At 42.9% G+C, this 18,595-nt stretch overlaps 1 protein-coding gene across 1 annotated transcript in view; it reads right to left on the reverse strand.

Annotated features, from left to right (window-relative positions):
• The window catches only part of LOC149864456 (uncharacterized), a 250,048-nt gene extending 237,575 nt beyond the window's left edge, over positions 1 to 12,473 (reverse strand). Inside the window, exon 1 of the transcript XR_016442727.1 lies at positions 12,379 to 12,473. The gene's annotated coding sequence lies outside the window, so the exon portion shown is untranslated. The remainder of the gene's footprint in view (positions 1 to 12,378) is intronic.
• Between the last annotated feature and the right edge of the window lie 6,122 nt (positions 12,474 to 18,595).

The following is an 18,595-nucleotide window of genomic DNA, read 5'->3' on the forward strand; positions in this document are numbered from 1 at the left end:
TTTTCATTCTTCACAACATCTCAGCTTAAATTTAAAGCAGTTCTCACTTTTTTACTAATTTCATCTCTAAAACAGAGCTCTCTTTGACAATTACCCTCTCCCTTCCACCCCCACCTCTCATTTCCATTCCTCTTCTGTTTAATTTTTAATATTTTTTTTGGAGGTGGCAATTCAGGTAATTATGTCCAGTGCCCATCCCTGCAAATTCGTTCTCCACACCCGCCCCCCAATCAAGATACAAATTTTGTACCTTTTTTGTTTTTGTACCTTTGACTCAAGTGTGGGTAGTCAAAAGGTAAGTTGCAAATCACTTTTTGTCTTTGATACTAGAATCCTTGTGATCACTTGCTTTGTATGACTAGTTTTTCTAGACTTTCATTACTTACCTAAACCAAACCTAAGATAGCAGTGTCTCATTATGTTAGTGACAGATAAATAAAGTTATCACCCATGTCATCAGCAGTGTCTGGGCCCTAGCATTATTAATAAGTCTTCTTGTCAGATTTACTTTTGTGGTTAAATATTTCTGTTCTCAGAACTTACCAGTTATTAAGGAATATTACCAGTCATTAAGGAATACTTTCTCTCACTGATAGTAATATAAAGATCAATCCTCATATCCAAATTCTTTGGGGGTCTCTCCAGCACTACCACAGTAGAACCTTCATTGGTACCTTTCCAAAATAATTTTTACTCAAATATATTCTTGTAGAACAGAATCTATCTTCCTATTGCTTTACAATCTACATTGTTAATATACAAGTCTACATTACCACCTTTATCACTACTTCTGTGTTTCCGGAATAGCACATACCCTTTCGCAGGGGTGGCCAGACTGCAGTACATGTGCCACAAGTGGCACAAGCATGGGCAGCATGTGGTGTGGCACACAGCAGATTGGGCAGGGAGCACAAAGCAGAGCAGTAGCTGGGCAGATGGGAGCACAAAGCAGAGTAGCAGATTGGGCAGAAGGGAGCAGAGTGACTTGGGGAAACACGGCCAAAATGGTTGTTCCCCGCTATGCTTTTATACCCGTTTTAAATACTGCATCAGTAATTCTGCTTCCTCTGATGTGTTGTTCAGGCTCTGATGCGTTACATTAGCATAAAAGCATTTCAGTAGTTTCTTGCTGATCACACACAATTTCTTACAAGGATAAATCTGTTAAACATAAACAAAAAAAATTCTATTTCCCTTCATATGCCTAAAATGACAGTTTTCCAGCCATCTACCTGGCCATTCTTGGCTCCACTTTAAACTTCAGATGTGTATGCCTGAGCCCATAAAGCTAGCTAACTATTTACTGGCCAGTTACACCTGCATGCATATAACTCAAGTATGTGTATACCCGAGTACAAATCCAGAAAAACTGATGCAGGTGGGGCAGAAGAGGGGGAGAACTTCCCATGTTTTAGCTCCAGTAGCTAAGTGGTTATGGCACTTGACCAGCAAGTCAGAAACTGGGGCTTTCCCTTGTCCAGAGGGGATTACTGGCTGCCTACATTTTTGTGATTCAGACACATCCCCAACAGGCATCTCCATACTGCACATTATGTATGCCTGCCCTCAAGACCTAAAGACCTTTTGTTTCCAGAATTGCTTGCCATTTCAGGAGAAGAGATCAAATGTGTTACATCCTATCATCACAACTAATTTAAATGAAAGCAGGGATTACTGTACTACCAAACTTAAATTAAGAAACAACATTATTAACAGCCATTGATTGGGTGAGAAATTAAAAATAAAGCTCATCAAAAGCTTGTATCATTTCAAGCATGACTTTAAAAGTTTTGTTACACGAAGTCCTTTTAACCTCCAAAGCATTCTTTTAAAACTGTACTTATTAATGCTATTTTCAAACAACTCAGAACTATTTGTAGTACATGATTTATCTGGAAATTAAAACTTCCTAAAATCTGTGTTCTAATGAATACAACAAAGGACAGGCCCTTCTGTGCTGTTGTCCCAGGGAGCACAGTTCCTTCTGCTCGGTCATTTGCAGCATCTGATAAAAGTAGTTTGTTGCCTGCCTTATCTTCATTCAGTAAGAAACACAGAGAGAATGCTGCTTCTCTAAATTCATATTAGAAATCTTAGAAAACTGTGATGCTTCATTTATTTATTACAAAGCATTATTCATTGCATAGTATCCAACCCATGCCTGACAGCCTATGAGTGAAGCAGGAGTCCTCTGAAAATACAAGTCTATCATCATGCAAGGAAAGGTTACAGCAAATACACAAAAAGACAAGACAGGTTGCAAGAGCACACAAACTTTGGCATGCCTTATTCATGAGACTAACTTTTCAACCTTTAATCCTTTTAGGCTACATCCAGATGAACCGTCCAGAACGATCTGTGGCACCACACACAGCATATTCACATGTTCCCCATGCTGCAAGGTAGCAGTGAAAGGTTCCCCATGCTGCAAGGTTGCTTTTTTTTCCACTTCAGGAGATCCCCGTGGTTGCAGTTCCTTGAGGCTCCCGGGACCCCAGGTAAAGCTGCTTGGGCCAGCACAGTTGCTGGTAGGCCTGTGCAAAGTGGCTAGTATTAGCTTCAGATTCAGCTGATTCAGGGGGGACAGTGTTTCAATTCGGTGATTTGAATGACTGTCCCAAATAGATTCAGCCAAATCTGATTCAGAGATTCAGCTGCTGCCAAATCTCTGAAATCAGCCAGGCCCATCCCTCTGAGCCGGGCAATAGCTGCCCCACCTCCCGGCACTTTAAAAAAAAACAAACAAAACACAGCTCACTGGGTGCTGCCGGGCAGGGGGTGATCCCCACTGCCCCATGCATGAGCCCGCTGACCACCCCCCCATGCTATCCCAGCCCCCATGGCTGCCCCACCCACCGCAGTTCTGGCCCTTTAAGGGAAAAAAAAAAGGAGAAAAACCTGAGAGTCACCACTCCTGCTGGTGGGGGGAGAAGGGAGACAATCCCCATACATGTGGGGAGCTCTGCATGAGCCCCACAAAGCCCAGAGGCCATTGCAGGAGCAGCCATTGCAGGAGCAGCAAGTCCCAGGGCTTTTCATAGATTCATAGATTCATAGATGCTAGGGTCGGAAGGGACCTCAATAGATCATCGAGTCCGACCCCCTGCATAAGCAGGAAAGAGTGCTGGGCCTACATTACCCCAGCTAGATACACATCCAACCTTCTCTTGAATACCCCCAGGGTAGGGGAGAGCACCACCTCCCTTGGGAGCCCGTTCCAGACCTTGGCCACTTGAACTGTGAAGAAGTTCCTCCTAATATCCAATCTAAATCTGCTCTCTTCTAGCTTGTGGCCATTATTTCTTGTAACCCCCGGGGGCGCCTTGGTGAATAAATACTCACCAATTCCCTTCTGTGCCCCCCTGACGAACTTATAGGCAGCCACCAGGTCGCCTCTCAACCTTCTCTTGCTGAGGCTGAAAAGGTCCAGTTTCTCTAATCTCTCCTCGTAGGGCTTGGCCTGCAGGCCCTTAACCATACGAGTGGCCCTTCTCTGGACCCTCTCCAGGTTATCCGCATCCTTCTTGAAGTGCGGCGCCCAGAATTGCACACAGTACTCCAGCTGCGGTCTGACCAGTGCCCAATAGAGGGGAAGTATCACCTCCTTGGACCTATTTGTCATGCATCTGCTGATGCACGATAAAGTGCCATTGGCTTTTCTGATGGTTTCGTCACACTGCCGACTCATGTTCATCTTGGAGTCCACTAGGACTCCAAGATCCCTTTCCACTTCCGTGCCACCCTTTTTTTTTTCTTAAAGTTCAAGAGCCATGGCAGGTGGGGCAGCAAGGATCACCCTCTGCCTGGGAGCACCCAGTGAGCGCACTGGAGCTTTTCTTTAAAGGGTTGGGAGCTGGGGTGGGTGGGGCAGCCATAGCGGGGCTGGGGGAGCAGGCAGGGGATGAGGTCTGGAAGGGGATGGCCCCCCCCCAGTCCCCTCCCCCCCGCCCCCTACTTACCAGCTCAGAGTCCAGGTGAAGCTCCCCGCTGCAACCACCAGGGACTGCCCAAATCATCAAAGCTCTCCAAATCTTTCTGAAGATTCAGAGAGCTTCAAAAATCAATTCAGACCTTTTAATTGGTCCCATTTCAATTCAGATTCGGAGATTTGGCCACCGATTCAGACCGACTCTCCTCTGAATCAAATCACCACCCAAAGTTTTGCACAGCCATCATTGCCAGCCCCAACACCACCTGGGGTAACCTTCCACATGCCATGGATGCGTAGCACGCATCCTCAGAGAAACAAACATCCACACTCATGTGGACACAGCCTTAGAGTCCTATTTTAAACTTCACACACCATGTTGCATATAAAATATGAGTCTATTTACCAAAGGAATTTCTCAGCTCCTAATTTACTCTCAGCTCAGAGTAAATTAGTTTTTGTAAAAAAGGTAGTAGTTTAATAAACAAGATAGAGAATTGCTTTGCTAATTCACACTCCAGATTGAGGGTCAGGAAGGAACTCTGCAGGCCCCACTAATTCTACCACCTGAATGCCTCAACCGTTACTTCCTGAACAGAAAAGTTTCCCAGTTGTAAGAGGGATCTATTTTCTCCTGATGCTAATGATTCCTACAACTGTCTCCATCAGAAACCAGTAAGAGACCAGATGAAAGACTCCAAGTTTACTGGAAGTTCCATAGGACCCAAAACAAATCAACTCTAGCAATAAAGAAAGCATACCGGTCTGTCTCTGTGTCTACTGAATGCTCTATTCCTTTAACTGGCTGTGAAAGTGGTGGCCCGTGAAATTACCATATTTATTTGAATCCAAGACATGTTTTCACAGGGGTTTTTTTGCTCCTTCAATCAACATGGGAGGGGAGGGAGGAAGAGCCCCATTTTGGATTCGAGTACTGGCCTGGAGCAATCAGCAGCCAAGCTCTAGCTTTGGCCCTGGGCTCAGGGCTGAAGCCAATGCTAACCCAGCACTTGCCCCAGGCCAGAATGGCTTGTTTGGCAGTGGTGAGGACACATGGCTGGGGGGAGCTCAGGGACAGTGACAGGGTGGGTACAGGGGGAAACCCTCAGTCTCTCCCTACCGCTTCTTGCTCCCAGTGCTCGTGCTAGGACCCTAACTCCCTGCTGCTCCCCCTCCTTGCTTACTTTCCATTCAGGCTCTGGTCCCTCCAGCCCTAACCAGCCAGGCTGGGAATTGCCACAGCTTCTCCTTGCCTGGGCTGAACTGAGGCCAAGCCCGGGCTGTGCTGCTGCCAACTTCCCCAGGGGAGCACAGCTAGAGCAGAAGGTAAAGAGAGGGGTGGAAAGGAATGGGGGGAGCAGGCTGTAGGGGAGGATGAGTGGGGAGGACACAAGTTGTATGGGAGTAAGCAGCAGAAAGGGAGCATGGTGCAGGGCAGGAAAGCAAGGGACAGGAACCTGGTCCCCTCTCCCTCCACTGCTTTCCTTGCCACAGCAGTAGAGAGGATGAATGTAGGACTCCCTCCCACTAATTTGATTCTATACATGAAAAACTATAACAAATTTTAATTTTTTCCACGTATAGAATTCAACACTAAGGATAAATAATGAACCTGATTAAGCCTGTGCTGGGTGTTAGGATACTGAGGAAGTTTCAACAGTAGCATTAGAGACCTATTTTTAATTCTTTTTCACTTTCCATAGGCAAACCATCATGCACGGCACAAATATACCAATTCTTTTATGCTACCCCTCTAGCATCCCAGTGGCACTAGAGAAACAGCTGTAAGCTTGATATTTAAAAAACTCCCATGCAAAATAAGACACAATGAGAAGATTATTAAACATCTATTATAGGCCCTTTAGAGATGGTTTCAATACGAGTTCACTAGAATGTAATGCATTATTGTTAACAAGAGGAAATCTCTCTCTCAACTTTTGTGCATATACACACACGTGCATACACACAGAGGGGAGGATAACTGGGACAATGCCAAAGTCATTCTAAAGATACTCGTGTCACCTAAGATTCTGAGTCACCTAAAACAACTCAGGATCCTGTCTTCTTAGTGTTATATCCTGTTTCCTGCAGTGTTCTCCTGCCTGCCAGAAAATGAAATCCATTCAATGTATTTGGCCAATTTTGCTTAGTTATAAAAGGGGCATATCAACCCTGCCTTCTGTACCTTATTATACCATTGGGACAAATGTCTACCTCTACGCTGCGGCTGATTAGTGCACATCCTGTAGTGTTGAGATTAACTGACGTAGTTTTATTCTGAGATATAACTGCATGAGACAAAGCAAACAGGAAAAAAATGCAGATCAAAAGCTATCTACTTCAGGACATGGAATGAAGCAGCACTAGGAAGTTGTTTAGTAGGGAAGTTTGCTACCATGTATTTAGTAGGAGCTGAAAAGCATACTTCTCAAAATCCAAACTACATAAAACATAACCTCAGATTTGAGAAGTGGTACCGTAGCAAGGTTTATAATGCCTTCAACTCAACCACCAATATTGTAAATAGCTAAACTATTCAATTTTGGGGTACAATCTTCTAATATTAGTATATAAACATTATTGATTTTCTTTAGTGCAACTCAATTTCAATTTCAAATTATTCTACTCACAGAATAAAAGTAGGAAGGACTGAGGTGCAGCATGGTTCAAAGAATCCATACTTGGACTTTACTGATCTCGAAACCAGTCACCAATAGCTTTGATCCCATTTTTACATGTTCCAGAACAGTTCGATGTTTCAGACAAAAAAAAAAGTCAAGACCTTAAAAGGCCTGACCATCTAATTTTGAAGCAAAAAGTTTTTGGAAAAACAAAAGCAACAGCTCAGAAGGTGCATTTTAGTCATTCTAAAGAGAATGAGATGTACTGGACCTTGCACCTCTTATTTCACAATTGGCTGATACCATGGTTGGGTCCTTGCCTATAGCCTTTAAAAACAGGATCTGTTTGGACTCATTTTCTAATAGCAGAAATTATTCCATGCACTTCTGCCTTCTGAACTGTCCTGGCATGTGATGAGACTTGCTAGGAGATGTTAGGAAGGGCAGCCACTTCAAAATTAAAACTTTGAAAGTTTATTTTGCCTGTGAATGTTATTACTATACTTTTTAGGCAAGTGTAGGACTTTTCCTAGGAAATATAGAAATGTAAATAAAAGACACTATAAAAAAAGCCACATACACAAACCAGTACAACATATTTGGTATAATAAGTCATTTGAATGACATACTCACTTGGCATTTTGAGGCCTTTTTAAAAGACTTGTACTTTCCACAAACAAAATAAGTTATTGGTCCTTGTTATACAGTTCAGACTGGACGATCAAAATAATCTGTTCTGGTTTACAAACCTATAAACCTAGGCTGCATACAGATATTTAGGGAACTTAGATCACATTTAACATAGCCGTCCGGTCTAAGGCAAGTCAGGATGGGGTGGACTAGTGGGGCAGGGAATTGGAAAGGTAAGCAGACTCTGGGAGGGATTGGGGGGTTTTGCAGAGGGACCAGAGGAGCAGGCAGGGTCTGCAGAGGGACTGGGGGAGCAAGCAGCATCTGCAGAGGGGTTGCTGGGGTCCAGGGGGGTTTGGCAGAATCAGGAGGCGCTCATGGGGCTGTGAGGGGGCTTGGGCAGGACTATTTCCCCAACCACCCCAGGACCAGGAGCTATTTCTAGCACCCCAACCTGCCCCCCCCCCACAATGGTTCATCAGGGGGTTGTTTAACTCCAACATGCCCCTCACCCTGACTTATCTCCTCAGTTCCCAGCATCACTGAATGCTGATAAAACTGTCACCAGGAGCAGCTTGTGGAATGGGAGCTGGCTGGTCTGTGGGGGGGGGCAGGAGGAGAAGGGCTGGGGGACTACAAGTAGCCTAGTGGCAGGGTGGGGGTAGGAAAAGCAGAGACCTGGGGCTGGGACCAGCAGCTGGCCTTTCCCAGTCCTAGGGCTGCACTGAGAACTGCATAGAAGTTCAGTTAGATCAGTCTTGCTGGTTCCAAGCTAAGTTAGACGACCTCAGCTGTACACTTATTGGGTCGGCCATTTTTAGACCAATCTAACTGCCCTGAACTTCTATACAGTTCACACACAGATACACCCAAGTAGGATAAGGCCCACACCTGGGCAAACTAAATTTGGGTAGCTAATTTTTACACAATCTAACCTCCCCTCCTAACCTCCCTGAACTCCTATGCATAATCCTAAGGTTATGTCTATACTGCTTCTGTGCTGGCCCAGACACTGCTGCTGAAAAGTAAACCCTGTAGCTCCAAACCTGAAACTGATGGCAAGGACACTCCAGGAATGCCCCTTATTGCTGCTTTTGAGATCAGTGTCTTTGCTATGCAATTCCTGTTCAGATATAACCTTTAAAATAAAAAAAGTTTCTGTGCTTTTTCAAGGCCTCTACACCCCTGCACATATGTGTGTGCGTGTTTGGAGGGAGAGGAGGAAGGAAGGGAAATGAATTATAATATTACCCTTGAAAAATTTAGTTATTCTCAATTCCTTCCTCAGCAAAGGAAAATGATCTATTCTATTTTCAGCTCCACTCCTTATTTTCATTAGTGATCTTACCCAATCTCACTACACTCTGTGCCATGTTGTTTGTAGGAACATTCTCCTTCCTCAGGCTATTCATTGTCCTTACTAAAAGTCCTGAAAATGGTCAAACTTGAGCATTTTCTTTGCCTTTATTTTTGCAAGTTCAGTTACTGATACCATTATGCTACCATGATGAATCATTTTACAAGAATTACTCCCCCGTCCCCAAATCACTCCAACAAATCCTTGTTCAGAATTAAAAGAATATTATCTAGGATGCTACTCTTTCTCTCCACTTACATTTTGAGTCTTCCTAGAACATTCACTGACCCAGCCTTTTACCTGGTTCCTGTTACAAGTTTTAAAGAAACAGTGAAACAGCACACTGGCATAAAATATCATAAAACAAATGATGCTTCTAATCAAAATGAATACAACATGCAAGGAGTTACTTCATGAGCAGCTGAGAGGTTCTAAAGGGAAAAACACCTTTCTCCCAGCCTTGAGGCATCACACACTACTACCATTCTATTCACTGATAACCAATAGTCATACTAGTGTGGAAAAAAGTATTCCTAAAATATCCTAAAAGATGCAACATCTTTGTTCTTTTTTGTATTTTCATATTTTACCAGAGCAGCAGCAGGGGACTTGGAAGTCTTTCAAGATTAATGCAATTACATTTCTTCATCATCATCATGCTGTTAAAAAAACCCAAAACACACAATTATGAACTCCAGATTAGTTTATTTCTGTTTAGAGGCATAAGTATTTCCTAGGGAGAAAATACTGTTCTGAGCATTGCAATGGCAGATGGAAACCCTAGAATATCAGTGATATTTGAGTTTGAACTTGTAAGTTAGCAGGACTCACTAAAAAGATTCTGATGCACAATGATCTGAATGTCAGAAAGACCTCAGAGCTACATCCTGCCTCATATATTTATAGCTTAGATCAAAAACATAATGAATTTGTACCTAATTTGTCCTCTTTTTCCTCCATAAATTTGTCTATAAAACTTTTGATTTAACTGTCAGGTGTTTCACCAAGAATAAATTAAATTCCACAAGTCTTTGGCTCTGTGTGCTAACCTTATTTGAAGGACTTGTACACAGTAAAGGAAAAAAAAAGAACAGAGTATTGATGAGACGGGTTTTTTGGAGACCACCAGTATTAAGAAAATGCCAACAATCTTTCTTATGGAAAAGCATTTCTTTGGGAAGCGATAGTTTTATGAAAGTGTACCAGTGGAGAGGTAGAGGAATCTAGCAAGTTTCCAAAGGAATCCTACCTGGTTTCATACTAACTCATTTATTTGGCTTTTATCTGCCATCAAGACTGAACTTCTACTTCCTCTTTGGCAATCTAAACTACAAATACTGGTAGAATTCTAGCTCCTCACTGCTTGCATTTCACCCTTTATGCTTCAGGACCACCCACAATCCAACTGTGGAACAGGCTGCAGTTTCCAAGATTCCCACTGTACCAGCCAGACCCTGAAGCAGGAACTACCAGTACTGTCTGGGTCCTAGCCTCTCTGACTTGCCTGGTTCTCTGCCTACCAGACCACTGGGGCAACTCAGGAGAGACTAGGAAAAAAAAAAAAAACTGTCAAGACAAAATATCATTTACAATATTTTCAAAAAGAAATTCCTATCTCCTGAGAAATTTTATGCTCATCTCAGGGTATAAAAGAATTTTGAAATTTCAGAAGAAATGCAATTCCAGTTTCTAATCACTAATGTTTCTATCCTCATCCCTATTATATATAATATAGTAACATAAAAATCAGTTTTTCGCTATAGCAAGATATCTTTGGCAGGGCAAACCTTAGCACAGCCCACTCACCTTTCCTACAGCCATGCTCCAAACTGAGAAATATACCAGCAAGGATGCTCAAGGACATGCTTTGGAGACTTCCTTTGGGTGCTTGATCTCTTGACTGCTAAAAAGCAGCCTTCCGGGACAAGCCAGCAGCCTTACTGGCATACTTCCAGGTTCGGTGTTCTGCTGAAAGACAGGTGGGTAGGGCATACGTCAGAACTAGGAACAGAAATTACACGTAAACTGATATAAGTGATTGAAAGCCAGTTCAAATATGAATGGCTACAACTAGTTTAAAATAAACCTGAATAGATATAGTAGTATCAGAGTTCACTGATTTAGGTTAAATCAGTTTATTGAACTTCTGTCCCAGGTCCATTCCCCTCCCACCCCCCCAATTAAAAAGTTAACTCACAGTCCCCCAGCATCCCAGGATGTTTTACACCTCCCCTGCAAATCCCCCCTTGCAGGGTGGGTGAGCTGCCCTTGGTCCAAGCTGTCTGCTGCACTGCAGCCAGGCAGGGAGGCATGCTCTATCACCATGGCTTCTGGCCTGAGCCACTGCATGCATATGGCTGTATTTGCAGAGTCAAAAGCAGGTATCTGTTTACTTGCTCATCAGTTGAATCTACACAGTATAGACTAACCTGCAAAGTTTGAATCTATTCAGCCTTGGACTTTTTGACTGTCTGTACTTAGCCCAGGAGACTCCACCACTGATGTGGATAATTGCAAAAAGGACTGAACAAAGATAGAGATACATGCACAGTGAGAGACAAATTATCAAGAACAGATTGCATTGTCAGACAATACAGACAAAGGGTAGGGAAAAAAGGAAATACCCTTTATCTGGGTTGAGGAAGAGAAGTTAGATATACAGATAAGCCAAATTCTTGGCTAGTGTAATCAGCATATTTCTATTGACATCTGTAGCACTGAATAGGATTTATGGCACTTTAAAAGTTGACCCTAAAAATGCCTGCATAAAAGGGCACAAAGGTTTGTGGTGGAGCATAGAACTGAGTCTATATTGCCTATATTTTTCCTTAAACACCAAGGCATTAATGTCAGGAGGAGGCCATGAAGAGCTCTTGTCTTTCTTCTCCCCCTCCCCAATTTTTTTGACTGGTACATCAAAATGTTTGCTATGGATGAACTAAGCACAGCTAAAATGTACAATCAGAAAAAAAATAGCTATAAGTGTACCTAGCAATATACTTGAAATTAATTAGCTGATATTATAAGTGTTAAAAGACCATCTCTCAGTGCCCACACATTTTGATTTGATTACTAAAAGGTATTCAAATGAAAAGTAATTGAATCATCTTTCAGTTGATTTGCCTCTACACCTATTATGTACAGTTATAACAGCAAAGTAAGAGCATTAGATTAGGAATAGACAGGAGCTGCTGAAAAGTGGATGTGATCCCAGAGTTCAATGACATCCAACTGTCTGTCCTTTCTAGGGGAAAGTCATCTCTTTACCCAAATATAGACCAATGTAATTTTTTTAAATTATATTTATTAGAGTACATTACTTTGCAAATATATCCAATCATGACAACAGTTACATTTACAAGTTATTTCACATTGCATAATACTGGGCATGCCTACATGTGCACTTTTAATGCACATTAGTCTGATTTAAGACGCACTAAGGGTGCATGTCTACATGTGCGTGCCCTTGATTTGCCTTTAAAATGGTGATTTAAGGCTAGTCAAGCATAAATTTGATACCTACATAAAGTCGCATTAGCGTACATGTAGACACACTTATGTGCACTAAGGTAGTGTGGGTCCATTAACTCAGGACCAGTTTTATTCCCAACTTGGTCCACACACCCATGTTAATGTGCATTAGCATGTGCACCTATAGATGTGTGCCTAAATTGCCTGAATGCATATTGTTTATGCTTTTACACATGCCTGTGTAGACATGCCTTATGTCTCATAATATCATCGAGTAAATTTTGAATTTAAGTGCACAATGATGTTATCTGCTCATTAAAATTTATCTGGTGCCCATTAATAGTGTGTAAAATTAGTTTTCATAGACTCACATTTGGCTCATGCTGGTTTGCAACAGTTCTTTGCAGGAGAAGCAGCGTGGTTTGTCAACTGACAAACCTAAATTAATTTTGTCTCACAATTTCCCTGTAATGTAAGGAAATTTAGTTTAGTTACCACCATTTTGTGGATGGAGAAAGCAATGCACTGAGAAGTTAAATCAATAAATAAGCACGCAGAGAATCTTTGTGGCAGAGCTAAAAAAGCAATATCTCATTTTCATTCCACTGCCATAGCCACAATGCAAGCCTTCTTCTCCAGAATTTCTATACCCAAAGTTCACCAAAAGGGGAAGAGCATGTGAATGCATGGGTGCATATGAGCAATTGTTGCCTGTTTTGCCTGATTTGGAGTTTCAAAAACTGTGCTGCACTTGGCTTGCATCCAAAAACTTAAGCCAGACCAAACTCACTATAAAGTGTTTATGAACTGGAGCTGATCCAAATTTCAGTTTTGATTAGGTTTGCAGAACTCCAATTATCACTGTAGATTGTGACTTGTCCTAAGGATTTGCTTTAGTTCTTTGGATGCCGGGGGGGGGAAAAAACCCTCACAAAATGTTTTATCCATTATTACAAAGATCTAGTCAAATGTTCAGAAGAAACCAAGAGAGAGAGTGTTCTGGTTCTACAATTTAATTAAGAAGTATTTTACCAGATATTTTCAGCTGCTGTACCTTGCACTCCTCTCCTACCCCTCCCCCCCAGCACATGGCTCAACCTGATTTCTGCTACTCAAGTAGTGCAAAGCAGCTACTCTAATATGACTGCCCTTCACTAGAGTCACTAGAGCTTTTCCTGAGTGATATAAAACCATTACAGCATGTTTGACATTACCTACTCCAAGCCCTTTGATGTTGAATGACTCTTCATGGTCCCAGACACTGATAGAATGCAGTAATTCAATTTTAAACACATATGATTATTGATGTCATGTCATGTTAGTATTTCATTAATATTCTGTGCTCACTGTCTTCTACTGGCACTGTTTTGGGGGAAGGCGTGGGAAGGGGTTTAAAGCCTTGAAAAACATTGCTTTACTATGATTCAACCTCAAAGGCTGAATCAATTCCATAGGCTCATCAGATGACCATAACAGTCATTCCAGTGGATTTCATGAAGGCGCCTGAAGTGACAGATTGATTTGGCACACAAGAGATGACTAGAACTAATACATGCCAGGGAAAATTTTGTTATACCAACAACGTGGCCAACTGTGCAACATGCTAGCATTATATCACATTAAATTCCAGTCCCAATCTAACAAGATCATAAACCAACAGTAGAAAGTTTCCAAATCTCTTCTCACTCTACAGAAGCTGGTGTATTCAGAGGCAAAAAGGAAGGCTGCAATCAACCAAGCAAAACCCAAAGAATGCTAGTTCTAATGCACAGTGGGCATGTCTTCATGTGCAAATTAATGTGAATCAATTAACTCTGGAGCTTAGCTCCAGGGTTTATTACTCCAGTCACAGCAGTCGTAGTTGGCAGGGAGCTCTGGGGGTCAGCCTGCCAGCCTGGGGGTGCTCCCTCCCACCTCAACGTGCTGTGGAGAGGTTGGCTAGGGGCACAAGGGTGCTTCAGTGCAGGGCTAGCTGGCAGGCAGCCCTTGCACTGAAGCACCCTTGTGCCCCAGGAATCGAGGCTGTATCTACATGTTTAACTACTGCAGAGTAAAAAGCTCCACAGCAATATAGTACTTTTGATTGTCTATAAACATTACATTTTTCTAGGTTTAATCCACACTACAGCCCTTTCCATATACAAATGGATATCTGTAGTCTGAATTAAAATTGGCTCCAGTCTAAATTAACCAATCCATATAGAATGAGGTTTAAAAATTAATGCAGACTAGGGCAGTCTGAATTAGGCAATTTAAATTTACATATCTATATAGTGTTGCTTTTAGGAAAAACAATCCTTAGAAACTCAGATAAACAGGTAAGCATTGCAAATATCAATCCTTGCAAGGGAAACTCTGCTGGGTTTTTGTAATGAAAGAGAGGCTCTGGCACAAAGCAACACATTTACAAAGTCAAATGTGCCAACAACATCAGGTGAATTGCACCTTATTAGGGCTTCTGGAATAGTACTTTAGACAACCATCCATAGGTTTGCAACAATGTAGCAATGCTTAAACAGGCTTATCATTGACTCCTAATTACACATAAACTTTCACATAGAATTGGGTCTGTTAATGGGTTGTCAACTGTATAGACTGTGTATAGCCAGCACCCCCTGCCACGATGGTCAATGATCATCTATTAATCCTTCATTTGAACTGAAATTTGATTCAACCTGTGTGATGCAAATCAGTTAACAGTTTAGAAATTGGTGAGCATCTCTACAAACAGCCTGTATTGTAAGTACTATTGTATTTACTGCAAAGTCACACCAAGGAACAGCTTTTTTGTGATGTTGACTGTGCCGTAGCTCTCAACTACTGTGTAGTAGCATTACATCATTCTTCCAGTCCAGCAATGCTACTGCATAGTAGTCACAGACTACTGTACAGTCAGCATCTCATGTAGATGTGACCACTGTCTCAGTCAAATGCTGGCCATTCATGATACTACTTAATTTTATAAGTTTGGGCCAGATAGTGAGCTTGTTACTCGCATATTGTCATGGACTTCACTGAGAGTTCTCAGATGTCTAATTGCAAGCAAATGATTTGTAATTCATCTTTTATTTCCTAAAGTCTTTCATCAGTCCCACGGGACGCCCATGCCTGCTATGGGACAGGGAGATCCGGGTGATGGGGATCCCCTACCCTCCATAAATGCTGACCTCATGAAGGAACATCTTGAGAAGCTGGATACCTTCAAGTCAGCCGGCCCTGACAATTTGCACCCCAGGGAACTCAAGGAGCTGGCGAGCGTCAGAGCCCAGCCCCTGGCACGGATCTTTGAAAACTCCTGGTGCTCTGGTGTAGTGCCCGAAGACTGGAAGAAGGCCAATGTGGTGCCGATCTTCAAGAAAGGGAGGAGAGTGGATCTGGCTAACTACAGGCCCATTAGCCTGACTTCTATCCTGGGGAAGATCCTAGAAAAGTTTATTAAGGAGGCCATCCTTGATGGACTGGCCCAGGCTAACATTCTAAGGGACAGCCAGCACGGGTTTGTTGCGGGTAGGTCTTGTTTGACCAATCTCATTTCCTTCTATGACCAGGTGACCTATCACCTGGAGAAGGGAGAAGAGATTGATGTCATATATCTTGACTTCAAAAAAGCTTTTGATCTGGTATCCCATGATCACCTCTTGGCCAAACTGGCCAGTTGTGGCCTTGGCTCCACCACGATCCGCTGGCTGGGAAATTGGCTCCATGGTCGGACCCAGAGGGTTGTGATTGATGGCAGTCACTCATCGTGGTGCCCTGTGACCAGTGGGGTCCCTCAAGGCTCTGTCCTGGGACCCATACTGTTCAACATCTTCATTAACGATGTGGACATTGAAGTCAGGAGTGGACTGGCCAAGTTCGCCGATGACACCAAACTTTGGGGCAAAGCATCCACGCCAGAAGACAGGCGGGTGATCCAAGCTGACCTGGACAAGCTCAGCAAATGGGCGGACGAGAACCTGATGGTGTTTAACACCGAAAAATGCAAGGTTCTCCACCTTGGGAGGAAAAACCTGCAGCACCCTTATAGGCTCGGCAGTGCTACGTTGGTTAGCACCACAGAAGAAAGAGACTTGGGGGTCATCATTGACCACAAGATGAACATCAGCCTCCAATGCGATGCTGCGGCTAATAAAGCGACCAAAACACTGGCTTGCATCCATAGATGCTTCTCGAGCAAATCCCGGGACGTCATTCTCCCCTTGTACTCGGCCTTAGTGAGGCCGCAGCTGGAGAACTGCGTCCAGTTTTGGGCTCCACAATTGAAAAAGGATGTGGAGAAGCTTGAGAGAGTCCAGAGGAGAGCCACGCGCATGATCAGAGGTCAGGAAAACAGATCTTATGATGACAGGCTGAGAGACATGGGACTCTTTAGCCTGGAAAAGCGTAGGCTCAGGGGTGATCTGATGGCCACCTATAAGTTTATCAAGGATGACCACCAGGATCTGGGTGAACGTTTGTTCATCAGAGCGCCCCAAGGGATGACGAGGTCGAACAGTCACAAACTCCTGCAAGACCATTTTAGGCTGGACATAAGGAAGAATTTCTTTACTGTCCGAGCCCCCAAGGTCTGGAACAGTCTGCCAGCGGAGGTGGTTCAAGCACCTACATTGAACACCTTCAAGAGTAAATTGGATGCTTATCTTGCTGGGATCCTATGACCCCAGCTGACTTCCTGCCCTTTGGGCAGGGGGCTGGACTCGATCTCCCGAGGTCCCTTCCAGCCCTAATGTCTATGAAATCTATGAAAGGCTTCTGCCCCTTTTACACAAGATAGAGTACTTCCTAGTCTTGTTAGTTCACACAGTCACTTATTGTTCTGCACACTAAACTTTGTTTTATTAATGACCTGATTGTGAATAAAGTATCACACGACCTGTAACTCCCCCAAACTCTGAAAGTAGACCAGAGAACAAGTTGTGGAGTCATGTTATATTTCTGGATCCTCCTCTGGTCCCGGGTAGAAAAAGAATGACCAAGTTGCTTTGTCTTTTTTCATACAGTAATTTACTCACTTTTGCTTGGCCAGCCAGGAAGTGGAGATTTGAGGCACAAACTAATTGCATTCCCTTGCCCACAAGAGGGTGTCTTCTCCACCCTATGGCCAAAACTACAATCCAAGAAGGCCCAGCAGGGTCTTGATCCCCTACACAACTGGATAAGGACTATGAGGACCAGAAGCAATATTTTAAATATCTGGGGTAGAGCTTCTGCTGTTATAGAAAACAATGGGAAAAGTCCTGCAAATACCATGATGAAAGTGAGAACAGAGCCACTGTTTTAGGACACAGACCACTATCACTTCCAGCAGAAATGTGGAAGTTTGCTTCTGCACATCCTTCTCATTTGCTCAAATTTGGCTGACTTCCTGCTGCTGCGTCAAAAGGAAATCCCAAAAGCACAGCTGTTCTCTTTAGCTCCTACAGAAGCATAAACAAAAAAGGGCCATGTCACTTTTAAAAGACTTTACCTACAGTACATCCTTCCCTATTCTTTATTCGTCAATGACCTCACTTAAAACAATGTCCATTCTAAACCTAAGGATTAATAAATTGGATTTTGCTGTTGATGATGAAACACCATCCAGCATTTTGACAGGAAAAAAAAAAGCCATAAATGGATTGAAATGAAATTGTTCTTACCAGATGCTGTATAAACTGTTCTAAATACAGCAAGTTTATTTTTATGACACCTACATCCTGCATATGAGCCAGGAGGATATCTGCATAGGTCATCCCAGACGCTGAAGATAAAAACAGATCACTGTGCATACTTCTGACACAGAAAAGAATGAACTGAACTTTGTGAAGCTCACCCTAGACAAAGCTGAGGTTATGCTTTATTTAACTGAGGACATTAGTATGGAATTTCCGATGGTTGTTTTGACAATTCATGCATTCCCTCATAGCATGTTCAAAAAAATACAGGCATTTGATTAATGTGGTTACAAAACTGATTTACCCTGCCCTCTCCACTGTAGTTACCACATCTGAACAACGAGATGATTATGAAAATGCAATGGTTACAACTGACATTTTCCTTGCTTTTATCTGTCAGAAGATACTAACCACATACAATTTATAAAAGGTCAAGATTGTGAGGCTATTGGGTACTTGCCCAGGTTGCAAACAGCATGGGATATATTTAACCCAGCAGAAGAGTATCAGGGCTGGTTTCAGCCTTTACCCAAAGGCTGCTAGACACACCAGAATTGTGATTTTTACATGACAAACCAGCCTAGGTTATATACCTGCAACTGTGCAAGTTATTAGTTCAACTCAAAATCTATCAAGAGGCAAAATGGCAGTCACCCAGGGTAACAAGAAGTTTCAAGGAATCAGCCCCTCTGAAAGCTAAATCAAGCTATCATTCCACTCCTTCCCCCCCACATTGAATTGCTAAAAGCTAGATGGTGGCTTTCTCCTGCAGACTGTGCGATGCTTGGCAGCTCTGCCCCCAAAACCATCCATTCCTCTCCCTGCTTTCCCTTTTGCTCCTGAGATGTAGTAAATTGGTACTGGTTCATATCATTAACAAATTAAGCAGTTTTACTGCTTAGCCTTGGTGGGGGGAGGAGAGTAAGGACAAGGT

This window comes from Crocodylus siamensis, chromosome 5 (genome assembly GCF_052110815.1).
Source record: "Crocodylus siamensis isolate JL-2025a chromosome 5, ASM5211081v1, whole genome shotgun sequence".
Classification (NCBI taxonomy): domain Eukaryota; kingdom Metazoa; phylum Chordata; order Crocodylia; family Crocodylidae; genus Crocodylus; species Crocodylus siamensis.